This window comes from Schistocerca cancellata, chromosome 6, assembly GCF_023864275.1.
Source record: "Schistocerca cancellata isolate TAMUIC-IGC-003103 chromosome 6, iqSchCanc2.1, whole genome shotgun sequence".
NCBI classification, from domain to species: domain Eukaryota; kingdom Metazoa; phylum Arthropoda; class Insecta; order Orthoptera; family Acrididae; genus Schistocerca; species Schistocerca cancellata.
In genome coordinates this window covers 583,556,166-583,569,921 of record NC_064631.1, presented here as the reverse complement: position 1 = coordinate 583,569,921, position 13,756 = coordinate 583,556,166, and the positions used below count along the sequence as shown (strand labels likewise).

Here is a 13,756-nt window from a genome sequence, read left to right as displayed (position 1 = left end):
CAGCACATACTAAGCTATCAGGGCAAGCCTGTTATCACTGGTGTCAGGATGACTGCTGAGGATGAACATAAAAACATGGACAGCTAGAAGTCAGCTGTCAGAACCTTGGATTTCCTGCAGCAGGAGCGTCCTGTATATCAATACGAGTAAGTATCGAATTCAATGTTTAGTCCGTGCCTGTATGGTTGTTTTCCTATCCTTTCTTCATCCTTTAATTATTTTGGTTTACTGATATTGGGGTTGTTAGTAAGTAGGCAGCGTGGAGGGACAACGTTCGTCTCTGCAACAATTAATGAATCAAATAGATCAGCCACAGACACAGTTAGGGCAAGTAACGAAGGAAAGGAGGGAACAGACACTTCACGGTACACTTATCCTCGCTATCGACTCTGCTGCATTGGCTACACCATTTTCAGGTAAACTAGGGAAGAATATCTTTGCATTTTTCGATAATTTTCACACAGCCACTACGTTAGGAAAAACGGAGTAATGAGCAATTTTTTAGTGTAGCCAAACTGAAACTATCCATGGATGCTAGGCCATATGTGATATGCCACAAAAGTTAAGGGGACACAGTTGTTCTAAATCTTTAGGAAAGGGTTGGTAGACAAGTATAGGAGGAAGAATACACCGAGATACTACTTTGAGCAGCTTAACAGTTTGTTTTGAAAAAGCTTGGGGAAACAGTAGAAAGTTTTGAAGACTGTTTTGGCAAAATTAGTGCCAGTACTTACGAGCTCACTGAAGATGATAGCGCTCATGAAGCCATCTTGCAGGAAGCTGAGCAGAGAACACTTGACGCATTTTTATGTCGTTTACATCCAGAAATGCCTCAAAGAGTTTAGATAGAATTTCCAAAGACTCCAAACAAAGTGGTAGAAACAGTGTTGGGGCTAACCAAAATCCACATGGTCACCAAGCCTCAGGAAAAGAAAGTCGTATTTAATATAGATAATAAATGTTTTAGATGGAGCATACGGGTTATATGAGGCATGACTGCAGTTAATAGCAGAGCTTGATATGTGGACAGTTTGGATTTTCTGAGTGGAAATGTATGGAGAGAAATTCGCAGAGGCGTGGAATGAAGCCTCACGGCAGCCCTCACACCTCACAGATAAATGGAATGGAGGGCAGTATGTCCACTCTATAATGCTTCCAGTAAGAGTTAGCACAAGTGCGAAATATTCTCAGTTTAGATTTCCTGGTTGCATGTCTCGCCAAAATTGACTTGGAATGGAATTGGATGGAGCATAGCTTCATCTTGGCTATACGGCTGAAATACCATTACTGTCACAAGATTCACCCTTGGCTAGTGGTCACCATCTAAACTGCATATAAGGCCTCTTAAAAATCAACTCATGGGATATCATACCAAAAGGTACTGGGAAGATTATATAGGTTGACATAGGAGCTGATCTGCTGCAGAACTCTTTGTTCAGTGTTAAACTTTGATCTAAAATTAAGAATTGTACACGATGAAGCGTTTTGCACAGCACGGTTTATCCTACATACAGGAAACTGCAAAAAGAACAAAGCAGTGCCAGTAAGTATCGATAAATTTAGCTCTGAGTAGGTGCACCTAACACACAGTACCCTGATACTTAATTCAGAAATACCAGATGAAGATGAACTGGACAGCGATTTCATGTCGAATTACACAACCCTGGGACAGTCTGTCAGCTTTATTCCACTGAGAAATAAAGGAGTATATCTAAAGGGACAGGACAAGGACGACATGGAAAAACTTTCAGAAGAAATTAGCTGCCACTTCACTAACTCAACATCTCAAGACCGTTTTGGAAAAGCAAACTGCAAATGAAGCATCTATTTATATGAAACCATATTGTGCTCCTCAAACCTTACAGCCTGTCATGGAAGACTTTACAAGTCAACAGCTTCAAGATGGGTTCACAGAAAAAAATAATAGCCCCTGGTCACCATTGGTCATCATCATGACGAAAATATTGTCAGGTGACAGAAAGTCATTTCGGTTCTTTTGCAACTATTACTACATAAATCAAAAAACAGTGTCAGATGCCTTCCTAATGCCAAATATACCTGAAACAATAGAAATCTCTGTCAGTATTCATATTTCACAACTATGGACCTACAAAGTGGATACATCAATTAGAGGCAGCGACTGAAGATCATCCTAAGACAGCATCCTCAACTTCTTTTAGTCATTATCAATACTGATGCATGTCTTATGGGCTGAAAAAGGCACCAGCTACTTTCTACCAACTATTAGATAATCTGGAACACTGTCAATATTTTACAACTATAGACCTACAAAGTGGATACCATCAATTAGATCTGAGGAATGTTCAAAGACGGCATTCTCCTCCTCTTCTGGCCATTATCAATATTGCCATATGCCTTCTAGACTGAAAAATGCACAAGTCACTTTTCACCATTTGTTAGTCAGTGTATTGTGAACTACAGAAAGCTAGTTGAAACCTGAAATTGAGAGCAGTGAGATTTTTGGGGAAAATTTAAGTATATATCGAAAGGATAGGAAAATGGGAAATGGAACTGATGCATTTGCCACAATAGAAAAGAAATTCAAATCCACTAAGTTAGAAACTGAAGTTGCATGTTAGATTGTTTGGAAGACTTAGTATCAGGTGTGGGCATTAAATGATTATTGGATCCTTCTGAGCCCATCAGACTCATCTCCTGATGTAACCAAAAACTTAAAACCTCAGTTCACTCATATGGAAGTTCCCAAATCATACTGTAATTATAGGTGGAGACTTCAATCATCCACCAGTTAATTGGGAAAATTACAATTTTGTTAGTGGTGGGTGTGATAAGACATCCCATGAAACTATACTTCATGCCTTCTCTGAAAACTACCTAGAACCGATAGTTAGGAACCCGACTTATGATGGAAATATATTGGATCTAATGGTAACAAATAGATCTAAACTCTTTGAGGATGTCCTCATCGAAATTGGTAACAGTGATCACGAAGTGGTGGTGGCAAAAGTGATTACCAAAGGACAACTAAAATAAGCAGAAAGATGTATATGTTCATGAAACTAGATTTTAAAAAAATCTAGAGTGTCATGTCTCAATGATGAACATGTAACTTTCAGCACAGGGCAGAAACATGTAGAGAAAACCTGGCTCTAGTTTAAAAAAATAGTTGACCATGCACTGGATAGATATGTACCTAGTAGAACAGTTCATAATGAGAGGGAACCTCCATGGTATACAGTCACTATTAAGTTGTAAAGAAACAGAGACTACTGCATAATAGGTGTAAAACAAAGTGTAGGGTTGTAGATAGAGAGATGCTGAATGAAACGTTTTTGGCTGTAAAGAGAGCAATGCGTGATCCTTTCAATGTCTACCACAGTAGAACACTGTCAAGTTATCTTTTACAGAACTCAAAGAAATTCTGGTCATATGTAAAGGCTGTTAGTTGTACCAAAGTTAGTGTCCAGACCCTAATGGATGAGACAGGAACTGAAATTGAGCGTAGCAGGGCAAAATCTGAAATGCTTAACTTCGTTTTCAAATGTTCCTTTACAAAGGAAAACCCAGGAGAATAGCCGAAAGTTAATCCTTATACCATTGAAAAGACGAATGAAATAAGTAATAGTGTCTGCAGTAATGAGAAGCAGCTGAAACTGTTAAAATGGAACGAAGCTCCAGAGCCCAGTGGAATCTCTGTCAAGATTCTATGCTGAATTTGTGGCTGTGTTAGCCCCTCTTCTAACTATAATGTGCAAAACAAGTGGTAGACTTTGGATTATTGGTAGAATACTGGTGGAGTGAGTTTTAGACTATTACTCGAATGTGTGAGACCCATACCAGATAGGGTTAACAGGGGTACTGAACGTCTACAGAGAAGGGTAGCAAGAATAGTCACAGATTTGTTTAATCTGTGGGGAGAGTCACAGATATACTGGAGGAAATAAACTGGAGGACTCTTGAAGATAGATGTAATCTATCCCAAGAAAGTCTATTAACAATGTTTCAAGAACTGGCTTTAAATGATGACTCTAGGAATGTACTATAACACCCTACATATTGCTCACATAGGAATTGTGAGAATAAGATTAAAATGCCTGATGCTCGCACAGAGGCATTCAAATAATCATTAATCATTCATTCCTAATAACTTTTACATTGGGATGTACACTCTGCCATGCACATCAGGGTGGTTTACAGAGTATAGATGTAAATATAGATTTCAACTGAAGGAATGTAGGTTGTATTTGGATGATATAATTGTATATTCCAAAGATACACAGGTGCGTATAGTCTGTTTACAGGAAGTTTTCAATCGTCTCAGTGCAGCACAGTTATGTATCAGTGAGGAAAAGCGTCATTTCGTTTTACAAGAAGTTCGTTAATTGCGCCGTATTATCTGTCAACAGGGGATTCACACAAAGTCATGACTTGTTGATGCCATAAAATAATTTCTGACACCCCCTATAGCAAAGGTACTGCAATCATATTTAGGCCTTGTAGATTTTTATCACAAATATAGTCCAAAATTTGCTAATATTGATGGACCCATCATGTATTTGTTAAGAAAAGGAACAAAGTTCCATTGGTCTTCAGATTGTGAAGAAACATTTTTAAAATTAGAATATTCACAGATTTTCAGAAACTGTTCATACAGTCCCACGACTCTAGCAGTTTTGCCTTATTTTGTATCTGGAGTCAGGAAATAGATGGACAGCAATGCCCCTTTGCATATGCATTCAGACACCTTCAAAATAACTTATCTCAAATATTATATAGACAGATGCCATTTTAAGATAATAACTGATTATGTAGCACTCAAATGGTTATGAGGAATTAATTATCTGAGTAGTAGGTTACCTAAATGGGAATTTCATTTCTGTGAGTTTGATTTTGAAGTAATACATTGTCTATGAAGATCACAGTATAGTGTTAGTGTTGAAGTATTTACCAATCAATTAAGCATCCCCTCCAGAAACTGAAAGAACAATGAAAAATCTTCAACAAAGGTTTTCATACAAAGCTGATATTTTTATGGATTATCGTTTCTGATGTAATTTTAGGTGTTGATTTTTCTGGAAACAATTAAGATCGACGTTTTACCTCTACCTCGTCATCTTCCAGTCTCTGTAATGTAATCGTGGTCTGCCAAAACGAATCTTCTATTGTCCTTGTGTAGCTTTTATTTGGCGAACAGCGTGCCTTTTCACCTCGCTATGCTCTTCCTGTTAACCACTAGAAATCCTTTTGTAGTGTTGGGTTGATAAAGAAATCAATTGAACAACTTTTATTTTCATGAAGACTCGTATATTTTCCATATGAAAGTGGAGTTTTTGTTACAGAGCGTTAATATAGCTGATTCGCTCTACATACTCCAGCAACATCTTGTATAGACAGAAGAACTAACGGAAAAAAGTTGAATGTAGCCTGATCTTCGACTTTCGCTTGTGACTTCAAAGGTATTATGTTTTCTCAGTTCCTATGACTATGTACAATTTACTATAAGCAGCTACAAAATAATAAAGTTTATGGTCAAAAAAAGAAAAAAACTCTCTCTTCTCTCATCCTTCCTGGATACATTGTATGTGGCCCCACTGGATACCGGATACAATCGTTTCAGTCCTTTGATCACAGTATGCAGCAGAGTTATTATAATGTACATATGCAAGTCACATTTTATGTCTAAGCCATCTTAAATCACAAAAATCTTATCTTGATGTAAGAAGAAAACTCTTTTTCATGTCAAACAAGATTATTTATGCTTTCTCTCTGCATACTTTATTAGAATTATGCCCTGGTCTGGGAATATGTTTCTTTATTTTTGAAGCACAGGATGAGGACTGGTTATTAGAGTTTATTTTTTCACTGAACATGGATTAGCCCTTTTTGATTATTTTATTTTATTATTTTGAGCTTTTCCACATTACAGAGGCTTATCTCCAACATAATAATTTACTCCGAAATTACAATACAAAGAATAAACGTTCTTAAACTATGTTTTCAAAATATCCCTCAGGGGTTTCGATCTTGTATGTCCTCTTCCTCTGCGTCCATTCTCCTCATTGTGTGTTGTACATTTTGGAGGCAGGTGGTCATAGGTCGTCCTCCTCCAGTTCCCTCTCCAGTATCAGTTCTGGTATTCTGGCTTTCTCCATTAGTCGTACATGCCCGTACCATTGTAATTTCTTCCTATTCATTATGTCATATATTCTTTCTTTTATATCCATTGTCCTTATTATTTCAGTGTTCCTTATATTTTCTTTCCTGGAGATTCTAGCCGATCTTCTCCAGAAGTGAATCTCCAGAGCTTGTAATTTTTTGATGTGGTTCAGGTTAATTGTCCAGGTCTCCATTCCATACAGAACCACACTCTCTAATATGGATTTGTATATTAATTTTTCAGTTCTGCTCATTACATTCCTGCTCCATAAGACTGAGTTAAGCATCCCAATGACCTTCCATCTGCTACTAATTCTTTTACTGATTTCTGACTCTGATTTTCCCTCGATTTCTAAAATGGATCCCAAATAACGGAAAGTGTTTATCTTTTTTATTTTCTTTCCTTCAATATATAGCTCATCTGAATCATTAGTCAAGTATGCTGTTTTTTGTTAATTAATCTTCAAACCCCAAGTTTTGTGTGCTACTACTAGTTGATTGCATATATAGTTAGCATCCTCCCCATCTTGTGCTACGACTACATGATCATCAGCAAACAACAAAATGATGTAGGTAAACTCCATCTCTTATTTCTAATCCCATACTATTACATTTACGAGATCATGTTCTAAGGCTAATATCTATATAGGTTTTAAATAAAGATGGTGACATTGGCCAACCCTGTGAAAGGCCTTTGCTTGTTCTAAATTTCTGTGAAAGTTTATTACTAACTTACACTTGGAAAATGTTATCTTTATACATCTCTTGTATTATTTTAATCAAGGAAGGGTTTATGTTTGCCATATGTAGTCCTCTCCAGAGTAATTTTCTTGGAACAGTATCATACACTTTTTCTAGATCTATGGAAATTAATCCTATATTTTTTGATTTTTCCCTATGTTTATCCAAAATCGGTCATAATGTGAAAATATGGTCTACACATGATCTCCCAGCCATGAATCCACATTGTTCTTCTTGGGTTCTAAAATTTTTTTCGGTTTGTTTTTAATTATTTTCGCAAAAATTGTCATTACAAATTCCTCGATAGTTCGAACAAATTTTGCGATCTCCTTTCTTAAATTTGGTATCAATGTAAACTAGCTTCATCTCGTTGGGTATTGAATCTCCATGTATCAGTTTGTTGAATAGCTGTGTTATCAGTTTCACAATTTTGCCACCACCGTATTTCTGACACTCCAGATTGATATTGCCTGGTCCCGGTGATTTACCATTCTTTCCTGTTCTCAACGTGCGGCGCGGCACACTACATTTTACCGACCTTCCGGTGTCCAGCAATGTTCATTTCTGTAGCTAAAAGCTGTAGTAGAAAATACTAGACCACTACTGTCTACTGCAGGTCGCAACATACATAGAATTGTCCGGTAGACGGGATGTGGCTAGTACTGAACTAAAAGTTTTAACTTGGCAATGTAAATTTTCAGGTGTATTTTTACGATAAAGATCACAGTTAATACTGCCAAGTCCGTACTAAGTGGCTACACAATGTAAAGTTCCTACACACACCACAATCACACACGTAGCCAGTTTATGGCATTTACACCCATTACCGAAGTTAATAGAGTTCACTGGATCATTTAGTTATGAAAATGCTTGCTCAAATGTTGTGCACTCTGCTCTACACGTAATAGCTGTTCCAGTCTTAGATCGCACAACACGCCACGCGGTTTTAACTAAGAGTCAAAAGCAATAATTTTGATATTCCGGCCGAAATTCCACACGACTTCCACTATACCGTGCACTTAAATACGCTTTGTACTACTTCGCGAACTCGTAATTAGCAATTTTCCGCGATTTTATAGTACTTTCGTCGGAGCTGCTTTCAATGACATGTTACTAGTTCCAACCCCCAGCCCCGACTGACTTAGATCACACCAAAGGCTTTGTTCCCAGCATAGATAGGCGAGAGCCTGCATTTATCTGATTGGCTGATATCACAAACAGCAAATCAGGTCGCAGTATTATCCCGCGCTAACCCGCGCTTTACTTCAATGACAAATCATAGTAAAACATTTCTTTCTATGGCAATTACTAAATAAATAAATTTAGAAAAGAATCAAATACAAAATTACTCCTTCTGAAATTACCGATTAATTTGTGTTCTACTCACGATTTATTAGTACCATAAACTGACAGCACATTTAATTATAGTACATCCCCTGTATAGTTTAACTGGTACTTCGTGAATAAACAAAACAATTTTCATTTACTGCTCTTCTTCATCAGTCATACAACACTCACACTGCTAATTACTACACATACAAAACAATTATAATTATGCAAATACCTCTCTATTTCCTCTGACCACCACTCTGCTGCACGGTTGTGGTTGCTAGCTTTTTTACCCAACATCTCTGTTGCTATGATTTTCACATTAGCTTTTATATAGTCATATATTTCCTCTGTCCTTCCTTCAAATGATTCAACCAGTTTCCTTTGCATCCTGGCCGCAAAGAGTGTTCTGATTGTAGGCTGTCAATATTAAAAGGTAAATTTTTATCTTTCTCAGTCTGGGTTGTTTTATTTATGTTACTTGTACCATTCCTTGCATTCTTCCATGGCCAACAAGATTTCGTTTTTACTAGATAGTGGTCTACTGCCTTAAAACAACTAGCGATAATATAATCTATTATAGAATGAAGTTCTTTACTGTTCTCTTGTCAAGTATATTTATGACTGTCCTTATGACTGAAAAATGTGTTGGTAATTTTTAGATCAAATTGTTCACAAATTGCAATCAATCATTCCCCTTTGTCATTATATTCGTTCTCTCCATGTTTTCTTACTACTCTACAGGATTCTCTAATTCTTACCCTTCCATTCATGTCTCCCATGATAACCAGTTCCTTTCTTCTTGGAATTTTTTCAATAGTCTCCCTGAGGATGGACCAGAATCTATCTTTCTCATTATCTTTTGAGTCGTTTGTGGGTGCATATAAGGCAATAATCACAACTTCCCTAGCAAATAATGTCATTTCAACAATTATAATACATTGATTGGTGAATGTCCAGTTTGTGATTCTATTTTTCAATGATTTCTTTATCGTAATGGAGACTCTCTCTTTGGCTCTTACTGCTTTTGATACCCCACTCCAATATGTACATAATTATCCAGTTCTTCTTCTCCTTGGCCTTTCTTCTTTGTTTCAGAGAGTACGATAACATCCATGTTGAACATGTCAAGTTATGCAGGTAGTAAATTTATTTTAGTGGAAATACCTTGCACATTCCAGCATCAAAACATCATTTTCCGTTTCTCATCACCAGTTCGTATCCCAAAGTTCCAATTTTTCTGATGCATATTATTAGGTTTTTTAGCATTTTTGTGTTTTTATGTGAGTGAGGAGCTGGCCCACTGCACAACCCCAAACCCGGAGGACCAGTTAATTTTTACACAAGGATTTCTTCCTTTAGCCTTTGATAAGCCAATACCATACTACAAGGCAGCAGTTGCTAGTTTTGGACCACCTCCGGTATTTTATTTCCCCGGTACCCACCATATCTGGTGAGCATTCCCCTATCCACCACCTGGGGAGACCAGCAAACTCCACATGGGCCGTCTCCTACCTTCCAAACTTTACAGAAGCTCTCCTGCAAACGCAGGTTCGCAGGAGAGCTTCTGTTAAGTTTGGAAGGTAGGAGACGAGGTACTGGCAGAAGTAAAGCTGTGGGGACAGGGCGTGAGTCGTGCTTGGGTAGCTCAGTTGGTAGAGCATTTGCCCGTGAAAGGCAAAGGTCCCGAGTTCGAGCCTCGGTCCGGCACACAGTTTTAATCTGCTGGGAAGTTTCATTATGATAGAGTCTGGCATAGTTCAGTTTACTTTTTAAATATTTGTTTTGTAAAAGGCTACACGCTGTAGTTAGTAAGTGTAATTAGTTGTTTTAAGCTTGTACATATTGCTCAAAACTAATATTTGTATCTATGTATTTTCTGTATGTAGCTCGCCCCTCATACTTTGAACTTTATCATAACATAAAAAATATGTTTTGGTGCCGTATGCCCCTCTAAACCCCTCGGTCATTGTCAGTAGGCCTAACGTGATCAGCTTTTGTTTCCAGTCTTGGCATTGGGGAAGAGCACCATTATTGTATGCTACCTCGAGTATATCCACTGCGTGCTCTGTGTCGTTCCAGTTTGTGCACAGATTATTTCATAAACCTTGTGCTCCTTGCCTAGTTTCTCTACCTTGTACTGGACTGTACTCATTACAGTTCACATTATTTGACCTCTTATGGTCTGCAGGACCTTTCCAGTCATTATTTCTACCTGTGTTGTTCGAATTTTGCGGATGCAGGTAGCTTGGCTCATATTCACGTCCACTTCCATTTTGATAACCATTGTCCCCACGCTAACTGAGATTTCTATGCTTAATCTCCAGCAGTGGTGCATACCAGTGCCAACTGTAGTTGTTGTTGTTACCAGGCTGCAAGGTTCCATTAGTTTGGACATTTGACTGAATTTGAGTTATCCCCCACACCTGAGACATCCTCATGTATGAGATTTATAGAGTCCACTACCGAGAGAAAAAAGGTCGGTCTCAGGAAATGTGACCAACTTCTCTCACAAATTCAGAGGCAATCTACTTTTAAAGATTTTTAGCATTTCTATATGTGAGGTAGGATTACTCCAGTATCTCATTTTATTTACATGTTTCTCCAGATAATAACACAATCTACCTATTGTACTGTTTATTAATATTGGATCGAGCACTTCTCATTGCAGTCAACTTAAACAGGAATAAACTAAAATTTGTCTAGAAAGGCTTGTTCAAACAGATAATATGTTTGACAATGTTCTGCCATATCTGCTCCTGAGAGAAATGTATTTCCTTGGATGAATAGTGCCATGTAGTATATTTTTTGTGATGTGGTCCAGTTACACAGCAGTACATTACCAAACCCTCTTATAAAGTTACTGTGTGAACCGTTTTTGATCCTGCACGAAAAAGCTGAAATTTGCGATTCCGTAAGAGGCTTTCATCAAACAATATTCATGAAAGACACGCTCTGTTCCCTGTGATGAGATATTTGGCCGTGCAGGGGGAGGGGGGCAACATATTTGGTTTGCCATTGCCATTGGTGGTTGATTATACATGCTGAAATATCTGTTAGTGGCATTGGAGACCTGCACTGGACGAAAGATATTTTCTCCTTCGCTTGCTAAACTCTCCTGCATGTTTCCTGCATTAATAGTAGTCATTTCATGTCAACTAACTCTACCAATGGCCAATTCAGAACGAACTAGATCTATTGCAGCTTTAATGTTTACAACTACGTTGGTAAAAATTTTACTTTCATCAACAGGTATCAATTTTTCGATTTCGTCTGCATATGTTCGATGCAGCAAGGCAAATTTTTGGCTGAGTGTGGTGTCACTGTTAAACGTCCCCACTTCTGTGCAGTCATTCAACTTCTTCATGTCACTGTCAACACGTTTTTGTTCTAGTTTCATAAACTCAATCTCGTCCTACAGTTTTTACAGTTTGTCAGAGAGTTCTATGAAATTGATGGTAGTTCTGATTCATGTGCCTGAATTGTAGATACGGTCTGAGCTAATTCATTGTAAACTGTTTTGATTTTCAATTAGCTCATCTAACTTACATGCAATTTTCTTTTGTTCTTCAAGTAATTTTGAAAATTTCTAATTGAAATTGTCTGATATATTTGTAAATTTGTGATCAAAATTGTTCAACTTATTTATATATTTCTGATTAAGTTTCTGGTCGAAATTATTCGACGTGTTTGTAAACATATTTTTTTTTAAAAATGGATCGACTGGTTCTTGGAGCTTGGCTCAGATGAATTTTTGTTTGTTGCGATGTATGGTGTCTGTTTGCCTGTAAACATATTTTGTTCTTGTGACAACAGACTGTGAAAAATTTTAGAATAATTTACGGTGGCTCTTCCGAAACTAGTGGGTGTATAAGTGCTCTCTGTTGACAAGTGTGTCGGCCATTCATCTGCTGTCTGCACTGAACTATTTCCTGCTAAATTGTTTCCTTTCTTAGCTGCCAGTATGATTATTGTAGCTGAAATGTTGTGTGTTATGAAAATACTAATTATTCAGTGGGGGAGCGCGGGGTTGGGACTTTTGCAAGGAAAAATGCTCCGGCTAACGATTTCTAAGAGCATCAGGCTGTGGCTGAATGTCGGAAAGTAAAGAGGAGGATGATTTATCCAAGTTTACTACGTATGTTTTGTCAGTCTCTCATACAATGCTACCACAAAGCGCAGTGGACCAGCAGCTATAACATAAATTGCATACAAAGGAACAAGGTTATGTGAAAGTGCTTTATAGATCGTTCGTATTCAGGTGTATTACTTGCGTGTTAATAATTTTTTCCCAACAGACACACACACACAACTCAAGACTTCACCATATTGCTGTAATGTCGCAACTGTCAGCTCTCTGAAGTCGCTAACAGTTGCTAATATAAGACAAGGTACTCATTTTTACCAACATTCGTCTATCAGAACTAGGAAGTTGAAGCTCATATTTCTAAAGACAAGCAATTAAACTGTATGAGCCACCACAAAGCTATTCTATTAATTAGTAAACAACTAATAAATCATACACTCCATACCGTGTGTCCAGGAAGTAAGGACGAATTTGAATATTGCGCCATTTTGTCATATGACATTTGTTAGCCGTGGTTTTTTAATCTGCTTTTTTTGTTATCTACAACCCTTCCCATTAGCAGCCTGATAGCTTTTGTATGATGAACATTTTTCCTTGATGTTATTTTCGTCATGGAGCAGATGACAACTAAGCAACGTATCCAAGTGATAAAAAGTTATTACAAGAACGGTGAAAGTTCCTCGGCAACTGTTCGTGAATTGCGTGTGACATTTGGACGTAATGCTGCTCAAACCGAATCACAAGTTTGGAACTTGATCCGGAAGTTATGATACCACAGGTTCTGTTTCAAACGTTAAAGAAACAAGACGACCGCATTCTGTTCGATCACAGGAAAACACTCCTGTCATGTGTGACAATGTGACTGTAAGCCGAAGAAAATCGGTTCGCCAACGAGCTCAACAATTGAATTTATCATCAAGTTCACCGTATGAAATCTTTTCAAATGATCTTAAAAGTGCATGCATACAAGATTCAGCTTACACAAGAATTGAAACCTGCAGGCTATGGAGAGAGACATCGATTTTCAAAATGGGTCTTGCTCGACAAGGGGAGAACGAGAACTTCACAAAAAGAACAATTTTTTCAGATGAGGCACACTTCCACCTCAGTGGGTAGGTCAATAAGCAGAACTGTAGAATTTGGGGCAACAGAAATCCGTGAGTGACTGTGGAAGATGAGGGGCACCCACAACGTACGACTGTGTTGTGTGGGTTCTGGGCAGGAGACGTTACTTTTTTGAAAATGATGAAAGAATTGTTGTCACTGTGAACGGCGACCGTTACCGAAATATCCTTTCTGCTTGGTTTTTTCCCTCTTATTGATGAAAATGTCAATTTTTTCTTGCAACAAGACAGTGCGACATGTCACATATCCCGTGTAACGATTGCTCTCCTGAATGAACAGTTTGTTCAAAAATATTATATCTTTGCGTGGCAACCAGGAATGGCTTGCCAGGTCATG

At 37.8% G+C, this 13,756-nt stretch overlaps 1 non-coding gene across 1 annotated transcript; it reads left to right on the top strand.

Annotated features, from left to right (window-relative positions):
* The first annotated feature begins 9,844 nt into the window (after positions 1–9,844).
* On the top strand, positions 9,845–9,919 carry Trnas-uga (transfer RNA serine (anticodon UGA)). Its single transcript has one exon. It is a non-coding gene; the product is annotated as a tRNA-Ser (tRNA).
* The last annotated feature ends 3,837 nt before the right edge of the window (positions 9,920–13,756 follow it).